This window comes from Hippopotamus amphibius, chromosome 1, assembly GCF_030028045.1.
Source record: "Hippopotamus amphibius kiboko isolate mHipAmp2 chromosome 1, mHipAmp2.hap2, whole genome shotgun sequence".
NCBI classification, from domain to species: domain Eukaryota; kingdom Metazoa; phylum Chordata; class Mammalia; order Artiodactyla; family Hippopotamidae; genus Hippopotamus; species Hippopotamus amphibius.
Window position 1 is genome coordinate 174,590,154 of NC_080186.1, and position 19,399 is coordinate 174,609,552.

Here is a 19,399-nt window from a genome sequence, read left to right on the forward strand (position 1 = left end):
ACAGAGGACACTAATTTTCCTTCTTCGGAGTAGGAGGTATAATGTCTTTATAAAGTAATAATTAAAAGAAAAACAATTACTGGAGCCTTATCTGGACCATGCAGCTGTACTTCCTCCTTTTGCATTAGCAGTGTTTCTAAGGTTATGACAAACCATGAAAATTGCATCTTTAGAGGAGTTTTATTCCTTTTCCTATGATTTGATTGAAACAGACAGCTACATTTTGTGTATATATAATTAGGCAGTAAAATAGGCTTTGAAGGCAGGTTTCCATTTAGTATGTGAGTCACACGCACACAGCCTTTCATTCACCAGCCAAAGACTGATCTTTTTAATGCTTCAGCTCGCTCAACATGTTTTCTGAATGCTACATCTTGCACTGAGGGGGGAAAAAAGGGAAAGAAAAAAAAAATCAGCTTTTCGCCCATATTTCTTTCTTTTTTTCATCTTCTTTCTGAAGGGAAAACAATCTGAAAAGCCAATCAAGGAAGTCTTTGGTGATTTAACCTTATGACAAACTGATTTTTATCGTCCTTCTTCCAGATTGTCGTCGGGCACCAGTGAAGGCTGCGCCAGCTCCTGGCGTGTCTAATCCCTCTCATAAAAGGCCATTGTGGCAGTAAAACTGAGACCAATGGCTTTTTCATTCTCCACCTCTCAGCTCTCCAAAATAATGGCACTGGGTCTCCTCCTCGTGTTTTTCTTTTCAGATGCATAGTTTAGTTTCTCCCTTTAACAATGTTAAAAAAAGGCGGGGGGGGGGCGGGGGGAGGGAGGAATCCAATCCCATCTTCTTAGTGCCGGTCCTCATATGTAGCACAAAGTGGTTTTTTTTTTCCTGAGCTTGAATTAGGAAAAGCATTTGAGATACAGCCTATTTTTATGAAAGTGATTTTCCTCTGAGATTTTGAGTACAATGAGAACAACCCTGGGTGTATTTTTTTCTTGTAATAGAAATCAGGTCTATCATCTGTACATCTTCATGCCTTATCTGATCAAAAACCAGTTGCCTATTAATCTCCACCCTTTCATCTCACTGTGCCCCTTTTGCTATCTGCTGTCCTGTCCTGGCAAACCCAAAGATGGAGAGAAATAATATCAAGCTACTTGGCTGATTTAGGCAAGTGATAGTTTGCGTTTGTAGAATGCCTTTCATCTGAAGACCTCAAAGGGCTCCAAGAATATTATCGCATTGACAGGGCCCAGCTCCAACATAAAGGGCACGGAACGGCCATAGTCATGTAAATCTAAGATTCTAGAGTGATTAGTACCCTGGTAACCAAGAGAGATGAACTAGGTTCTCATTTTTGATGTGAATTCGGTGTCCATGCGGGAATTTCACTTTCCAATTCAGGCCCTACCCACAAGATAACCACTCAGTATTCAATTTACCTCCTGGGATGTCCCCCTGGGGAGTCTACTCCCCAAGATGAAGGGCTTTACATGACAGGCAGGTGTATATATTTCTTAAATTGGCCTAATCTAATAAAGCTGGACATGATTTATATGTGCAAAATGTTGCCATATTAAATAATTCAGAATGAAACTGCCTTTTCTAGTTGTGCTACAAATAGATGTCAATCTGCATTTTATGGTTTCTGTATCCCATAGGGACTTTGGCCAGACTGAAAGGGAATACATTCCTTGTGCTTGTTCTGAGGGAAGACACTGGGGACAGCTCACCTGACTGAGCCTGTGTGATTTTGGCCCAAACCAAATGAAATCTTTCAAAGTGGACTCTTTTTGCTTGTTCTGTTTTTGTAATTAGAAGGAGCGGCTTCCATTGAAGACTGTTGTAACTGTCAGGATTTCCATGTAAATCTGATACAGAGACTTCTTTTTTTCTTTTTTTTAATTGATTTTATTGAACTATAGTTGATTTACAATGCTGTGTTAATTTCTGCTGTATAGCAAAAATTATACAGTTATATATATATTTTCGTATTCTTTTCCATTATGGTTTATCACAGGATACCGAATATAGTTCCCTGTGCTATACAGTAGGACCTTGTTTATCCATTCTGTACATAATAGTTTGCATCTTCTAATCCCAAATTTCCAATCCATCCCTCCCCCATCACCCCTCCCCTTAGCAACCACAAGTTGATACAGAGGCTTCTTATTGTAAGAGATGTATGTGTACATGGTCAAGGCCCAGGTTGGAACAATCAGCTTCTCTTCCCAACAGTCTCCTCTTTTTGCTGACTTTCTCCTTCCTCTTCACATTTCTCCCTTCTTTCTACCTCACAATTTCTCTTCCCCCTCCCAATCTTATTCCCCCAAACTGTGGATATTTTTAAAGAATTTTTTTCCCATGAAAACCATTTCTTGAGCCAAATTTTTATTGCAGCTTATCTCAAAGTCATAAAGTTTTCATTCATCATTTCTGTATTAACCATAGAGACACATGGATCTATCTGGTTAGAGCTCCGTGTTTCCCTAGCTTTATGCTTCTGAACTTCAGCGTGATGGTTTGTATTTACATGATAAAGCAGAACAGGCATTATTTCCCAATTGGAGCCGTTTTGCTTATGACAGTGAAATGGCAACATTATGAAAATGATCCCGCCAATGTTGAGAGTTTCCTGGTAACTTCCAAATGCCAGTTCGTATTATCAGCTTAGCCTAATTTTATCGATGGCTATGATAAAACAAAGGAAAGTGATGTCCTTTGCCTTTATTTGTGAACTAGGGAGACTACAGCAGTCAGTTATTTCTTCAGTCTTAAACAGCTGATTGCAAACCCAGCTTTGTGTTACCCTGAAAGAGGCTGAAGCAAATGGCCAGAGATAGAGTGGAAGATGCCAAGTGAGCCCTCCTCCTGTGCATCCCTTGGTCTGATTTTTCTAGGACATGATTTTTCTGGGGCTGGCCCTATTTTAGATGTGCAATGCTTAGTTAATACTCCCTTTAAGGCAACCATATTTTTTGGTGCTTATTTTAAACCCAATTCACAGGAATATTCTACATTTAGGAAAGGAGATCTTCACTGATTTTTTAATGAAGGAGTGGGGGCAGTAAGAGTTAAATTTCCTCCTGCCCCCATCATGTCCCCTCATATTATCCTCTTCCGTTTTCTTCGTAGCATTTCTTACTATCTGAAATTATCATTTTTATTTACCTGTTTACTTATTATTTCTCAATTTCACTAGAATATGAGCTCCATGACAGCAGGGACTTTGGTATTTATAACAGATATACCTGGTGCCTATAACAGAGCTCAGTACACAATGAATGCTCAAGAACTATTTGTTGAAAGAATGAATGAATGAATGAATATTTGTTGATATATGTGGTTAGAAGGAGCTTGATATATGTGGTTAGAAGGAGCTATTTCTAGCTCCTTCTAACCACATATATCAACATTTGATAGATTTTTGACTATAATTCTATGAATATTTAACTAGTATAGAAATGACCTGATCATTTTGATTTTTGTTTGGTGTAAATATCAATCTGCTAGAATTAATTGCAAGCCAATGTCCAATGACTATCTACAACTACTTTATCATATGAAATGAAAAATCATACGCAAATGAGTGACATAGAACCAGTGTAAGATGCTAATGTGAAGTTATAATTTTGAAACAAAATTTAGACGTAGGTTTTGGGTAGTTTATTGTATTCAAATTCATTGATAGTTTGTGGAAGTCATACACTTCACCCCTACCAACCAGTCAATGAATCAAGGACTGGTGTTGCTAAATCTAGTCCTCTTACTGTTCCTGCCTTCTTTGGAGGTCATGGAGCACAGTGGCTGAGCATGTGCACTTTGGACTTGTGTAGGCCAACCTCCACTCTCCTACTATGTCTCCATTTCCTCCTCCCCAAAATGGGATAATGTTCCCATCTCCAATTTTGTGTGAATGAGTGAGATTTTAAGAAGAGAATTACGTGAAACCCCTAGCACCATGCCTGCCATAGAGCACTCAATAAAAGTTAGCTATACATGCTAAGAAATAGAAGTATCATTATTCTCTTCTTACTATTATTCCCAAGCCCCGTTTGGTTAGCTAGTCTTAATTTCTGGAATCTATTTCTTATGTCTACATTGTCTGCAGTTCAAGGTCTCCCTTCATTAGCCTTTAGAATTGGTTTGACCCACTTCTTTGTTTCATTGGAATGGATCATTCAACAAACCTGCCTTTATTCATAAAGTTCCAGGAACTTCATTTAGTCTCCTAACTCAGCAACACCAGCATTATCCATCTTGCCCGTCTGGGGAATCCAGATTTTTACTTAATTCATCCACTACTGTAAGCCAGTTTCTCACTTTGGACTTAAAAAAACGGTTTCAAAGATGGCTCTGAGTAACTAGAACGTTAGAATAATCTTGCTACCATCTCAAATGTGTGGTCTTGGGCAAAACACAGGCAAGCTGAGTTTTCATATTTTCAGCAACAAAATTAAGGGAGTCGGAGGAGAATATTCCATAAGGTCTTTTCCAGCTAAAAACATTTGATTCTAATTATGTAATATTTTCTTTACTTCCATACCTGTTCAGGTTAGATTTTCAAAGAATTTCTACCATAGTGAAACATTCAACCTCACTATTATTTTATCAATTAAATTAACTGATCTAGATTGCACATTTGCTATTATGTCTTTAATCTCAACATCTCCCATAGCTATCAGTTGACAATACCAGTTTCTAACACACTCATATGTATAGAACTGATTTGACTCCTCTATCAACTCATACTGGAAATGCAATTTCAGTGTATAATACTAGTAAATCTATTCTACCTGTTTGTATGATCCGTAGCAGTCAAGATGGAGTATCATCCAACTACAGGCTTATTTGATAGTTTTATTTGTCCACATATAAAATGAAAATGCATTGCATTTACAGAGGGCTTTATGTTTTCAAAGTACATTCATACACATTAACTCCTATGACCCTCACAAACTAATGAGGTAAGTAGAGCAAGCCTTATTGTCCCAGTTTATAACAGGAAAAACTAGGGCACAGCAGAAAATTTAAGTGGCTTGCCCTAGGCACCACAGTTGATTAGTGACATCTAGGACAAGAACTCAGGATTCTAACTCTGAATTCAGGGTTCCTTCCATGGTGCCTGCCCCCATTCGCAGGCAACTTGCTCATCCCCCCAAGTGCAAATCACCAAATCTTCTGCTGCTATAAGAGAGCTCTCCTACCCACAAACCACATTGCTTTATTTGGGCAGAATTAGTCAGGAATTATTTTGTAAACATAGAAAACACACACACAACCATATATATACACACATATATAATGTGAAAAGCTGATAGAGGCATTTCCAGTTTTCAGTTTTAGATGTGATGTGTTGCTACACATAATAAAAAGCTTGGCTATGCTTGGCTTTATTGCTCTATTACGTCCTCTGGTATGGATCTTAGTGTGGCAATCATCATTTAATCAGCTAAAAAAAATAAACTCTAGGATTCTTCTGAAGAATGGGTAGCATTGCTGCTTATGGGAAGCAGAGAAAAATGCTTACCATTTGAACTGTGAAGTTCGTCTGTTTACAACCCCGAATGAACCGTTAGGTTAGCTGTTTACTCCTGCTGACTTCCACTCACCTTCACAGTTTTATTACTGTAACACCAAGGGCATTGATATTAATCTCTTTCAACTTCAGAGAGCCTACCTGTTTTAAAATTTTGCCCCTTCTTCGCTCTTCCTTCACTCACCTCTTTCACACTAGTGAATCCATGTATCATAGTACTTGTCCTTCTATTTCTTTTGATTTGCAAATTTTGTAAAATCAGATTTCATTTGTATATTGTACAGTCAACTACATGTCTAGTCACAGCTTAAACCTTATAAAAGAAACATAAAAGAAATAGAAAGTACCATCTGTCCACTTGAAGTCTTGAAACAAGGTACATTTAAGAAGGAAAACATATATGACAACCTATGGAAAACTAGATTATGTAGTATACAATGCAAAGAAATAACGAAATCACAGAAGTAAAAAATTATTTGGACTAGAAACCATGGTGGGTTTAGACTTACTTTTTAACCTTGGAAGAACTGTGTGCTTTGGATTACAGAAACCAGTGAAAAGAATAGTGGATTACAGGTACAGTCATATGATGTTGGTTTTAGGAAGATAGCATGGAATCACAAAACAAAGAGAGGAGGGTGATTTTGGACTCGTATAGAGTTGGGTTCAGATTCAAGCTTGGTGTCTTTTTAGCTACAATAATAGGAGTTACTATTTGAATGCCTATTTTATACCAAGTATTAGGCTACACTCATTATTTCATTTAATCCTGAATGTAACTTTGCCTGAGTTAGGATGCCTGGCGCATAGTAAGAGCTCAATAGATGTGTATTAAATTATTTAATACTAGGGTATGACCTTTATTTTATTTACAAGGAAGCCAAAGCTCAAAGAAACTATATTACTTGCATAAGATCACACAGCTAACAAAGTTACTTTTCTGGGTTGTTTATGGGTTAAATGAAATACTCTCGTTAAAGGTTTAGTACAATGCCTAGCACACAGAGCGCTTAAATAAATATTAGAATAAAACATCTCACAGAAGTAAACTGATATGGGATGAATAAGGAACAATAAGGAGAGCAGTAGCACAACTATTTTTGAATTTTCAGCAGTTTAAGGCAATGTGCTCAGAGTTGATAGAACTTCAAATGACCCATGTAAAGCAAATATTTGATGAGATGTTTGCTTTCATACCCAGCCATGGCCACTGTTACTTATTTTTTTTCTGTTTCATAATTTGAAACCTAAGCATAAAAGAGATAACTAAATGACTTTTTCTGGAATTGCCTCCATTTTCCATATTTAATAGTGGTTTAAGAATATTTTCTATAGGGATATAAAATTTTACTTGATACTCCCAAATTGTATAATAACTTAACGACTCTTTGAAGTGTTGATATCAAACCATAAGCTTTTTGAAAACAACCTAAATATCCATTCAGTCTGTTCAGGCTTCTATAATAAAAAACCATAGACTGGGAGGCTTCTAAACAAGAGAAATTTATATTCCATGGTTCTGGAGACTAGTAGTCCAAGATCAAGGTGTCACCAGTGGTGAGAGCCCACTTCCTCAAAGAAGCACTTCCTCGATGATGGCCATCTTCTTAATGTAACCTCATGTGACAGGAGGGGTAAGCTGGCTCTTTGGGGTCTCTTTTGTAAGGGCACTAATCCCATTCATGAGGGCTTCCCCCTTCTGACCTAAGCATCTCCCGAAGATCCCATCTCCAAATACCATCACATTGGACATTAGGATTTCAACATATGAATTTGGGTGGGGAAGAACATAAATATTCAGTCCATGCAATTCATCAATTGGAGAATTGACATAATAAATGATAGTGTTTCCATCCTGAGGATATTATGCAGCCATGAAAAGAATGAGATCACTTATATATACCAATCTGAGATGTTTATCTTTTATTCTTAAGTGAAAAAGTAATTGTAGAAAAGTTGTAATAGTGCAATTCCAGGTTTAAAAAGGAAAAAACTCTGCATATCATGTATGTACTTGTAAATGCGGAGAAAGTTATGGAAAGGTGGACTTTCCAGGTGGCGCAGTGGTTAAGAATCCACCTGCCAATACAAAAGACATGGGTTTGATCCCTGATCCAGGAAGATTCCACATGCCACAGAGCAACTAAGCCCGTGCGCCACAACTAATGAGCCCATGTGCCACAACTACTGAAGCCCATGTGCCTAAAGCCTGTGCTCCACAACAAGAGAAGCCACCACACTGAGAAGCCCACACTGCCACGAAGAGTAGCCCCCTCTCCACAACTAGAGAAAGCCCGCACACAGCAATGAAGACCCAATGCAGCCAAAAATAAAATAAATAAATAATAAAGTAAATCTTTAAAACAAAAATTGGAGAGGAACCCTATGTAACACAGAGTCTACTGAGGAGGGGAAATATATGCTGGATTCGACTGTTGTCCTTTCCTTTTATGTAGCATTTGCTACTAGAATAAAACCTTGAATAAGGATCTCCGAAGTGGGAGTCCTTACAGGTGTGCACTGGAGGTGGCACCTCAGGTAGCTTACAAATGCCAAGAGGAACTCCCAACCCAGAAGGTAAGCCAGGAGTGTACTCTTCCTCCCCAGATGGTGAGATAGCACCAGATATTTGAAGGAAAACTTTTTGAAAAAAGGCTTTAAATTCAGGAAGCAGAAAACTTAAGTCTTGAGGGAAGAGTCTCAAATAATAGAATCATGTATTTAAACTAGGAAAAAAAATTATTGTGAAATAGTCAAAAGAATATTTGTGGAAGAATAGGCTGATGTGAAACAGAAATATTAAAATTTTCAGAAATAAAAATTATTATTAAAGAGAAGAGGCACAGATTAGGGGTGTGGGATTAACAGATACAAACTACTATGTATAAAATAGATAAGCAATAAGGATATACTGTGTAACACAGGGAATTATAGCCATTATCTTATAATAATCTATAGTAGAGTATAATCTACAAAAATACTGAATCACTACGCTGTACACCTGAAACGATGTATAATATTGAAAATCAACTATACTTCAATAAAATATAATTATTGAAATAAAAATCCTTGATAGGAGAAGTAGCAGAATGGATTTGCTATGATCCAATCAATGCACAGGAAAATTGAGCCCACTGTCTTTACCAGAATACAGGGCAGAAGGACAACGTGATGGGTAGAATTGTTTCCTCCAGATTCATATGTTGAAGTCCTAACCCCTAGTACTCAGAATGTGACAATGTTTGGAGATGTGGCCTTTAAAGAGGTAACTAAGGTAATATTAGGTTATATGGGTGGGCCCTAATGAAACCTGACTGGTGTCCTTATAACAAGAGGAAGTTTGGGCACACAAAAAGACATACCAGGGATGCACGCCCACAGAGAAAAGGCCATGTCTGGACACAGCAAGAAGGCAACCATCTGCAAGCCAAGGAGAGAGACCTTAATCTTGGATTTCTAATCTCCAGGATTGTGAGAAAATAAATTTCTGTAGTTTAAGTCATCCTGTCTATGGTATTTGGTTATGGCAGCCCTAGCAAGCTAATACAGACAAAAACATGGAATGTATGAGAAAATGGTTAAGAAACACAGAAGCTATACCCAGAAGTTTTAATAATTATTCACTCAGACTTCTAGATAGGTAGAAGACAGATAATGGAAGAAAATATAATCAAGAAAAATTCTCAGAAATGAAGTCAAATAAGAGTCTGCTAATTAAAAGAGTTTCAGGTTTGCTGAGCAAGATTCATTTTTAAAAGATCTGCATCTACACAGAGTTGTGAAATTTAACAAAGCAGAAAAAACGGGGATGCGAGGTTCTCTTCTTTTTTCTTTATTGTTATTATTTCTTTATTGAGGTACAGTTGTTTTACAATGTTGTGTTAGTTTCTACTGTGCAACGAAGTGGCGTTCTCTGTGCTATACAGCAGGTTCTTATTAGTTATCTATTTTATATATATGTGTATATATGTCAATCCCAATCTCCCAATTTATCCCCCCCCGCCCCGCTTTCCCCCCTTGGTGTCCATACATTTGTTCTCTACATCTGTGTCCCTATTTCTGCCTTGCAAATAGTTTATCAGTACCATTTTTCTGGATTCCACATATATGCGTTAATATACGATATTTGTGTTTCTCTTCCTGACTTCACTCTGTATGACAGTCTCTAGGTCCATCCATGTCTCTACAAATGTCCCAATTTCATTCCTTTATGTAACTAATCAGGGAGAGAAACCAAATAGTAATTTGAGCAGGGAAAATTTAATATAAATAATTATTAAGTGTAACAGGGGATTGTAGTAATGAGGGACTGGCTACTAAGAAGTTAAGAGAACTTTAAAAAATGTAAGTATAATATATAATATAATATCAGAAATAATACAATACAGTATAGCCACTATCCCTAGTACTGAAATAAAGCACCCAAGGAGAAGTTCTCTGCTCCCTCACATCCAGAGCTGAGATCCAGACCTTTTGGAGGCCACATAGTCTTGGCTCACTAGATGGCAGAGAAGTTTTTGTGGGGCTGTGCCAGCAGAACTTGCAGGAAATCTGCCCTCTAGAGTGTTGGAGAAAGCTGTACACAGGCAAGTATCTCACAAGGGACATTTAGCAATGGTACTGGCCACCAGGGTGCCAATGGAGGTTGCTGGTCGCCATATACTGCAGGAGCCGTGTTATGCTGCAGAAACTTGGTGCTGCAGGAGCCTAGTGAGTGAATACGCTAGAACCAGGATGCAAAACCCTTCCCTTCTGCAATATCTCTCTAGCGCCCTCACTAACAGAGTTTAACATTGTGCCAGCTGGCAAGGAAAACTATTTAAGGGCTCAGATCTACTTTTACCAAGTGGGCAAAAAGGGTAAATTCAGAGCTGAGTGGCTCAAAAAAGATAACTGTGATAATTATGAAATATATATCAAGATTTCACTTTATCATGTCTTGGCCCTCATATCAAGTTCTGTAAAGGATTATCCAGATGTTTTCAAAATGTGCATATTTTAGATGGTCATAGTCATATGTTGAAATATCAAACTCATTTTCCAATCATAACTTTTATGTGAATACCATTTTGTAGAGTACCAAAACATTAAATGTTGTTTCCAGAATTATTATTAAAAACACCATTAGGACTTCCTAGGTGGCGCAGTGGTTAAGAATCCGCCTGCCAATGCAGAGGTCACGGGTTCGATACCAGCTTCAGGAAGATCCCACATGCCACGGAGCAACTAAGCCCGTGTGCCAAAAAAAAAAAAAAAAAAACACCATTAGCATCAGTAAATAGGCACAAGGTTTTAGGGTGATGGGAATAGTCTGAAATTAGATGTGGTGATGGTTGCAAATTTCTGTAAATGTACTACAATTCATTGAATTTTACACTTAAAATGGGTAAATCTTATGGTATGTAAATTCTCTCAATAAAATCTTTTTTTTAAAGTCAGACACTAATTATATGCTAAACTTTTCAAATGGAAAAAAAGACAATATACATTTAAAGGTCTGAGAAGCGCTAGGTAACCTGTTTTTCCACTGCTAATTCATTTAATAGTTTTAAGACTTAACAGATATTATATGCATATCTAGTGCCTGCATTTTTTTCCTCTTTATAATATTTTTTTCCAGAGCTCCAATATTTCATCACTTTCATAAATCTTTTCTGATTCCTCTTGAGAATGATATACCACTTCCAATTATTTTTTCCATTAGAACATCTTTGAATGTTTGGGGAAATATTTTTAGAATACTTTGTATAATCATCTTTAGTATATAGTTTGATTCTATTGGCAGCAAAATGATTTTTATCATCCTAGAAACTTTCTCCTTTCTTACTCATTATTTATGTTATTGAATTTAAATAATTTTTCTGAGATGGCTACTGAGGTTGCAGATTATTTTTGATTTGGTTTCTAATTGAAACAGTCTCATCTTGGAAGTTTTGTTTGTGACCTGGTATTACCTATGGTTTTGACAACCTTGGTGCTAGGACTGGACATCCTGGGCCCTGTTTTCTGATACTGACCTATGCCTCAGCTAAGGCATGCAGGGAGTTCATTAATTAGTTTCTTATTTCTAGAGTGCAAAGGTTAATGGCTTTGTAGAATTAGGTTCATCCTTAAGTGACCATCCAACTTTAAAAATAAAGAAATTGAAAATAAAAAATGGGTCCTTTTCAAGAATGAACCAATAAAGTTCTTTTTTTGTATCAAGTCTAGGACAGTGTCTGGAATATAGTTGGTATTTGATAAATGATATTTAAGTAAAGGAATAAAATAACAATGTAAAATAAACTAGTGAGATTTTAATGAGGTCAGCTACATTTTATGTTGAGGCAAGGGCCTCAAATGTGAATCAGTGACAAACCTTCACTTTGGGTTTACAAATAGGTGTAAGTACAAAAGCCTTTTAGCTTAGCCACATGTGACCCAGTGGGATGTAAAGTTGGAATAGAAAGTTCCTTCTTATTTTTATTGTCTTAACCCTGTTAAGAAAGGGAGAGACTAATTTAGAACAATATGCTTATTAAAATTTTTATACTTTGACAAGATAAATCTGTTCTGATATCCTAAGTTTCTTTTCCTTTAACTCATCAGCTTCCCAGAAAGTTATAGGATATGCTGAATTATTAAGAGCTCTATGTGCTGAATAAAAAATTCTGATTATCTGGGTTTCTATTCATATTAGCTGTTTCACTTCTATTGCCTGCTAAGACTGTTCTGGGTTCCACTGAGGTCCTTACGCTCCTGCTGTGTGAGGAGCAGTCTCCTTGTTCAAGGAGCTCCCTAAGTCTCCACTTACTTCCTCCACTTTGGATTTTCTGTGCTGGAAATACTTGTTCATGACAGAATGCAGACACAACTGAATGGTCTCCTTCCCTGTCCCTTTTCTCAGCTCAGATCTGTGTTCATCAGTAAATTCTAAAATTTCAACCCGTCTCTCTCTACCAATTCCTTTCTCTCAAAATGGATGTTGAAGTCTGTTTCATATTAACAACAACAATAAAAGTTTCCTCCCAGACTCTCTATTTCAGTCCTGAACCCGTTGGTTTTTGCTACTATTTTGCTTATGTTGCTCTTTCTACGATAACTAAGTCTTTCTCCCAAGTAAAAACCAATGGAGACTTTTCAGTCTTACACTTAAACTGAATTTTTCTGATGCATTTTAAATTGCTGATCACTCTCTCCTTCACAGAGGTATCTCTTCCTTGTTGGTTTTTTGCTTTTCTTTTTATTCTCCTTGCTCACTCATTCATCATTCAAGTGGTTATATTTTCTGCCCCAAATTTAGATGTTGGTGTTCCCCAGGGAGACCATTTTTGACCCCATGTTCTGTTTGCTGACATTAACTTTTGCTTCAGTCAACATGTTTTCACTCATAAAGACCTATCTTTCAACAGGTTTTCATTCATAAAGACCTCTCCCTGTTCTGGTTAGTTTATTTAATTTGGCTGTAGAATATTCTTGTAGAAATTGTACTTTCTAAGTAGAGAGTTTCTAAATTCAGAGTGGTTTACTACAGGTTTATTATTATCATTTGTCCACTGAGTATACTCGTTGGCTTGAATATTGTCTCAATACACTTTGAGCTGCTCTTTAACCATTATGATCCCCTACATTTGGGGAGGAATCCTTTCTACTCTTCTCACATTTAGAAGTTTGATATAAGTTCATTAATTTAACAAACATTTTTTGAACATTATGATTTCTAAGAACTCTGCCAGGCATCACGGATGATATAATTCACTTGCTAATTCATATATATATATATATATATATATATATATAATATATAATAACTGCAAATTAATTTATAAGAGATTTAAGAGTTTTCCATAGGTCTATTAAAACTAGGCCATTTATTGCCTTGTGATAAACTCAAACTTGTCTTCACAGGGGATAAAGGCCATCCTCCAGTCCAGCGCGGCTGAGAGCACCCTTTTACATGTTATAAAAGGCTGCCTTTTCTTAGGCTGACACAGCACAGAGCCAGGGCACATAGCTTGATGAACAGAGCATGAGCTGGATATCAGCTACTATTGTTCCCTCGCCAAAACACCTCTGTGCAGGTTGATAATGGCCCTATCTACAATAAGACTTCAATCCACATCTGAGCACCATTCCTCCCCTTCAGGGTCCCTGTGATCTAGCTAAGCTGAACTGATACTGCTGTTCTCTTCTTTTTTGGCTCTATACCTATGTTTGCTGTGTTTCCTTTTCTTGGAATGACCTTCCCTCCAGCTCCATCCTACTGTGGGACAGCAATTTCACCTACTTCTTTCCTAGGGTCTGTACTGATTCTCTAGATAATGTTAGCTCTTCTTCTTTCCCAAAGTAATACTTTCGTACTTATTATCAAAATTAAATCCTCTCTGGAGTTTGGCAAGTATCTTACATCAACTATGAAATTTGAAGCATCTCTAGAGCAGAGATGATGTCTTAGTACTTTTTGCATCTTCTGTGAACTTGTATAACACAATAGAGGTTGAATGAGTATCTCAAATTTAATCACAAGAAATGAGTTAATATTTATAAAATGCTTAGCATAGTGCCTTTCATAGAGTTAGTGCTATACAGGTGTTTGTTAAGTAAAATGAACAGTTGACAGGACATGAGTTTGGATTTGAGAGGACTATTGTTATTATAATTAATGATAATTGCATCCATAATTTATTAATAGACTCAGAAATACTTTCCTCTTTTATCATTAGACTTTTAGTAATATGGAACCACCGATAGAAACATTGCTTTCTTTTTATATTCTATTCCTTTTTCTAATTACATATCATTTCTCTCACAGTGATAGTTAAATCTCATTATATTTAATGATTTATCCATTTTCTGCTATAACAGTTTTATCAGTGACTCCTTGTGTTATAATCTCATTATTTCACAAAATTATATCCTATTTGTTAAGAATAGTAACTGTTACCATGATTTCATCTTCTTCAATGCTCTTTTTAATCTCAATGTCATAGTCTTCTTTGTGAAAAGATTAAACATTTTTCTCTTCATTTAGCCTAATTCTGTTCAACGTTGCTTATATTATATAGTGTTTTTCACTGTATGTTACTATTTTATTTAAAGAATTTAATTCTGTGTCTGAACTGTTGGTTTCATTTCTACAGCTCTACTTCTTTGAATAAGACAGAAAACATGCACTGAAAAAATCTAAATTAGCAAATAATTTTTTCTTTCTCCCATTGTATACTATACCTGTAATGAAATATTGAATCTTCATTTCTTAATTTCTATTGAATATATTTCTATGTGGGATTGATTATTTTTCCTTCTTGATTGAAATATACTTTATACAGAAAGTTACAAAGTGTTCAAATAGTGCATGTTAAAAATATAAATAGAACATTACACATTTTTACCATATACAGCCCAGCAAGTGAATTTGACCTAAAACAAACAAAAACCTGAGTAAACAAATGGTAGGAAGCAACTATAATCTGCTGCTGTTTGTATACATAGCATTGTCATTTGAGATAATTTTACCCTATTAGGTTAATGCCAAAATTGTTCCAAAGCCAAAGAATAAATTGTATTTCTGAATAGCTCTTCCTTCTTGAAGACCTAGTAGCTTTTCTTCTTTCACTTTTAATATAGAAATTTCCAAATATATATGTGTTTATAACGATAATATTATGATCCCAATGTGTACATCACTAGTCTCAAAATGACCAATCTTAAATGATTTTTAACCTCACTCTGCTGCATAATAACAGGAAACTGATTTTCTTTTTTTTTAATCCTGAGTCTTAGGTGCCATGACTTCTGCTTTGCATAGTATTAATCTTGGGTGGAAAAATGACACAATGGCTTTTCTTTGATTGAAAAGCAGTTGAATTCATTATTCTTTCAGGAAGAGAAGTTGCCAGTCACCTGCTAATGTTTCTGTGCTCAAGAAAATGGGTGGAACTGTTGTCTGGAACCATGTTTTGGGGGTAGTCAAGTGCAGCGATTAAGAAACCAGACTTGGGCTAGGCTTCCTACATGAAATCTTGGCTCCTCTAAGATTTGGCTTCGATACTTGAAAACACTCCTTATCTTTTCTCTGTTTCAGTTTTCTCATCTGATGATGATATTTGGTGGGGCTGCTATGAAGATTGAATGAATCAATACATATGAAGAATTAAGAAGAATTTCTGGAACATGGTAGGTCATACATATATTTCCCATTATTATTCACTGTATTAAATTACAACCTCTTTTAAGTTTGAAAAAGTTGTGCCTCCTTAAGATATTTGTGAGTTTGGGGGGATAACAATGTAAAATATTAAATAATTAAAAAATTCATAGGTAAGATGCCTTAATTATGAAGCAAAATACATTGTCTCCTTTGATCCTAAAAATGATTTGATGTGATTATTTTTCAGTATTAAAATGTTTTAATTTCATGTTTTAAATTTTAAAAAATCTCAGAGAAAGAAATTGTAGTTGGGACAGATAATGTTTAAGATAAAAAAAATTAAAGCATGTGTTAGAACAGTTTGTGCATTTAACTTGTGTGGGAATTCCTCTAAAATTCAAGGAAACGCCATGAGAACCCCAACAAATGGAAAATATTAAAATATGCTTAGAAGAAATGTCCCTGGACGTTAAATTCTATTCTTAGCAGATCCCCAATATGATCATTATGTTTTAAACGTGTTTTAAAAAATACAAGATTCTTCCCTTGGATGATTTTAAGAATCTTGAGAAAAGACAGAAAGGAACAAAAGAAGAGAAAAGAAAGGTGATTAAAATATTTTTGGAAGAAGAGTGTCCACAAAGCAGGCTGGCATGCAGTGTACATTGAGCTGAAGAAACCTTAACATACTGGCCCAGGAATCAGCCAATCAGGAGGCTGAGAACTATATTTCCATAATGATGATTGGCTGGTGGACTGGAGGCTCAGCTGAGCTGAGGATGGGACAGAAATGCTCTGCTGAGAAAATAGCAAAACAACTTTCTGGCTTTCTCTTGTTTATTGCATATCCTCCAAATGATTGTAGTGATTCATCCTTTAGGAAAGCTTGTTTTGAAAACAAAAGAGGCACAGTTGTTCACAACAAAAGTGATACTCAGCAGCCAAGGAGCTGAGTATAATTGTACTCATATTTTTCTTTAAAATAAACTTAAGTCTCCTGATTTTTTTCTAACCAAGTATGTTAAGACTTCCTAGGTAATTCATAAGGGTTTGATTTAAATTATAAATTTGACAGGGGCTACAATTTCTGATAAGCATCATCCTTGCTTTATTAATCTGTCAGCTTTGTGAAATATGCACAGATACAATGTAGTTTGTAAAGTGTGGGAAGATCCTTAAATTCTAGCACCAAAAGCATATGAAATACTCTTGCAATGAAGGGAATTCTGCTACCCTCCAAAAAGAAGCTATATTAGAAAATCTTTTCCATGTATTCATATATGTATGAAAGCAAGAGATACATTTATCCACGTATTTAGTGTTACTCCTACAAATGTTTACACATACATAAAAATCCACTGTCATTAAGTCATAGAGATTTTTGAAAACAACCAAAAGAAGAGCAGAAAAAGGGAGGCAAGGAAGAAAGATGGAGTAGAACACAGCTGTATCCCTGCTGCCGTTTGGCCCTCTTCTGCTTGGTGGTTTGTATTTTGTTGTTGTTTTAGATTCAAAGAGAGCATTGACAACATTTTACCTCCACATTTTTAAACTTGGTTTTACAATCATTTTTTCCACAAACCATCTTTCTTGAAATGAGAATAATTCTATAATGCAGATTAAGCAGAAGTATTTTTCAGTCTCTCCCAGTGACCATTCCTTGGCTAGCTAACAGACCAGCCATTCAGAAGCAATTTTCTTCAGGCTGAAATTATGTGCTGACTGTAGCAGATCACTTCCCATAATAACCCTTCCCCCACCCAATGCTAAATACAATCTGTCTCCTACTCACTGTAATAACGTGCAAATGACTGTAATTTTGCAGACAAGAAACAGCCCAAAGTGAAACGTGTCTAAACAGAGGTCGATTTGAAAAATCAGGGCTATTACCTAAATCTGTAAAATACATATTGTAATAAAACCAGCAACAGCAATCTCCAATAAGTAGTTTTAAAAAAAATGTAACTTGTGTTTTGATCTTCTTTATGCACCCGGTCTCCACTGGCATAAAAGAAAAATCCTTTTCCAGAAATGGTTTCATTACATGCAATGTAAATTGCCTTCCTTTGCTAACTGATCTGCAGACCTTGCTTGGGCACCCGTTCAGATATAGTAGCGCACACCACACCAGAAGGGTTGGGCAAGCGGAGGTAAGATTTCAGATACTTAACACTGACCTACATCACAGTTCTCTCAATGTGAGCAGTATACAAATGTTTTCCTTTAGAAGAATGTGCTGCTTTACAGTATTTTGCTGGGTTCCCTAGGACTGTATGGCATAAAAGGGCCAAGATTTGCTGCCTTTCCTTTTGGATTCTTTTCAGGTTGAGGATTGGGAGAAGGAATGCGGAAATACCTACACATATAGGGAGAAACTCCTCCTTTAACTTTACATTTCTTTACTATTGAAATTCATTGTAGTCGTGGATCTCAGAGCATGGAAAATTTGCTTTTATCATTTCAATTTGTTTAAGCAAAACCGTGTTATAAAGCTTTTTGAAGATAGACATCCTTCTCTTCGATGTAGAGTCCCTTTGTTTTACTCTAAGGAGTTTAAATTGAAGGTGAACTGATAGGGCATAGAAATTAAGAAGTTAACACAGCTGTGTTATACAGTGTGTGTAAATGTCTATATTCACAAAATGTACATCAAAATGTCCACGAATCTCTCATGAGGAGTCTTCCATGGCAGGGTGAACACCGTCTATGTCTTTCTTCCCTAAGCACTTCCCCTCTCCCCCATGGGGATGAAATGAAATGTTTCTGTGCCACGTCCTCTCTCTCCATTAGACATCTGCTTCTTGGCATTTTATTTTAGCCCAGTGATATTTCAGGATATTGCAAAAACATCAAATGTTTGACCAAGAACACTGCTCATCTCTTTTTGGGGACAGCTGTCTAGAGGTGGATATTGTTAAAAATACAGAAATTTGAATTGGATTTAGGAAGCATGTGTGAAAAGACAGTTTTCTCTAAAAGACCTTTCCTAGGTAGGAAGTTAGGATGTTACCCCTAGGTAAAGTGAAGAATGTCTAGTGTTTGTGGGGTGTCTTAATAAATCACCAACTCCATATTCCCTAGAAACCAGGTCACTTGCCCACAGCCTTGAGGCAGGTCTGTTCATAACCAAGCCCAAACAGGTAAGACCCTTTCTCCACAATCTTCCTGGGCAGCCAGAAAGTTTCTCATTATGTCTAAATTAAGTTTATTTTCTCATAAGTCCATTCCCAGGTAGGGTTGTTTTTTTTGTTTGTTTTTTCTTGTTTTTCTTTTTTTTAATAACTTTGCTTTCCACTTTTCCCCCTTGGTCTTGAGTAACTCTCTAGTGTCAAGGTTGGCATAGATTTAGAAAAGTTAGACCCATGTATAGACTCCCTTCCAAATAAACAAAAATCTAAGAAATTATTTCTGATCCTTAATGATATACCACAAAACAGAGGAAATAGGCACCAAAGAAAGACCACTGTGTTTTCCTGTGTTACTGCTTGAAGCCCCCGGCCTCAGCATTGAGCTCTTTGCCCTTAAAAAGGAGGAAAAGTCTTGTGCCAGGGTCTTCTGATCACCTAGTAATGGAAGCAGGGGCAGAGCTGGTAGTGGTGGTTATTGGAGATGAAATAGCACTTTTTAACTGCTCCTTTTACACTATCCTTCAGCTCTTCCCACCTATTCTTTCCTTCTAGACTCTTTTCCAGACAGCTCCTCCCCTCTACCACATCTGAGTAGACAGGTACTAAAATGTAAAATTGCAAAGTATCCATGTTATACAACAGTGTACTGTTAT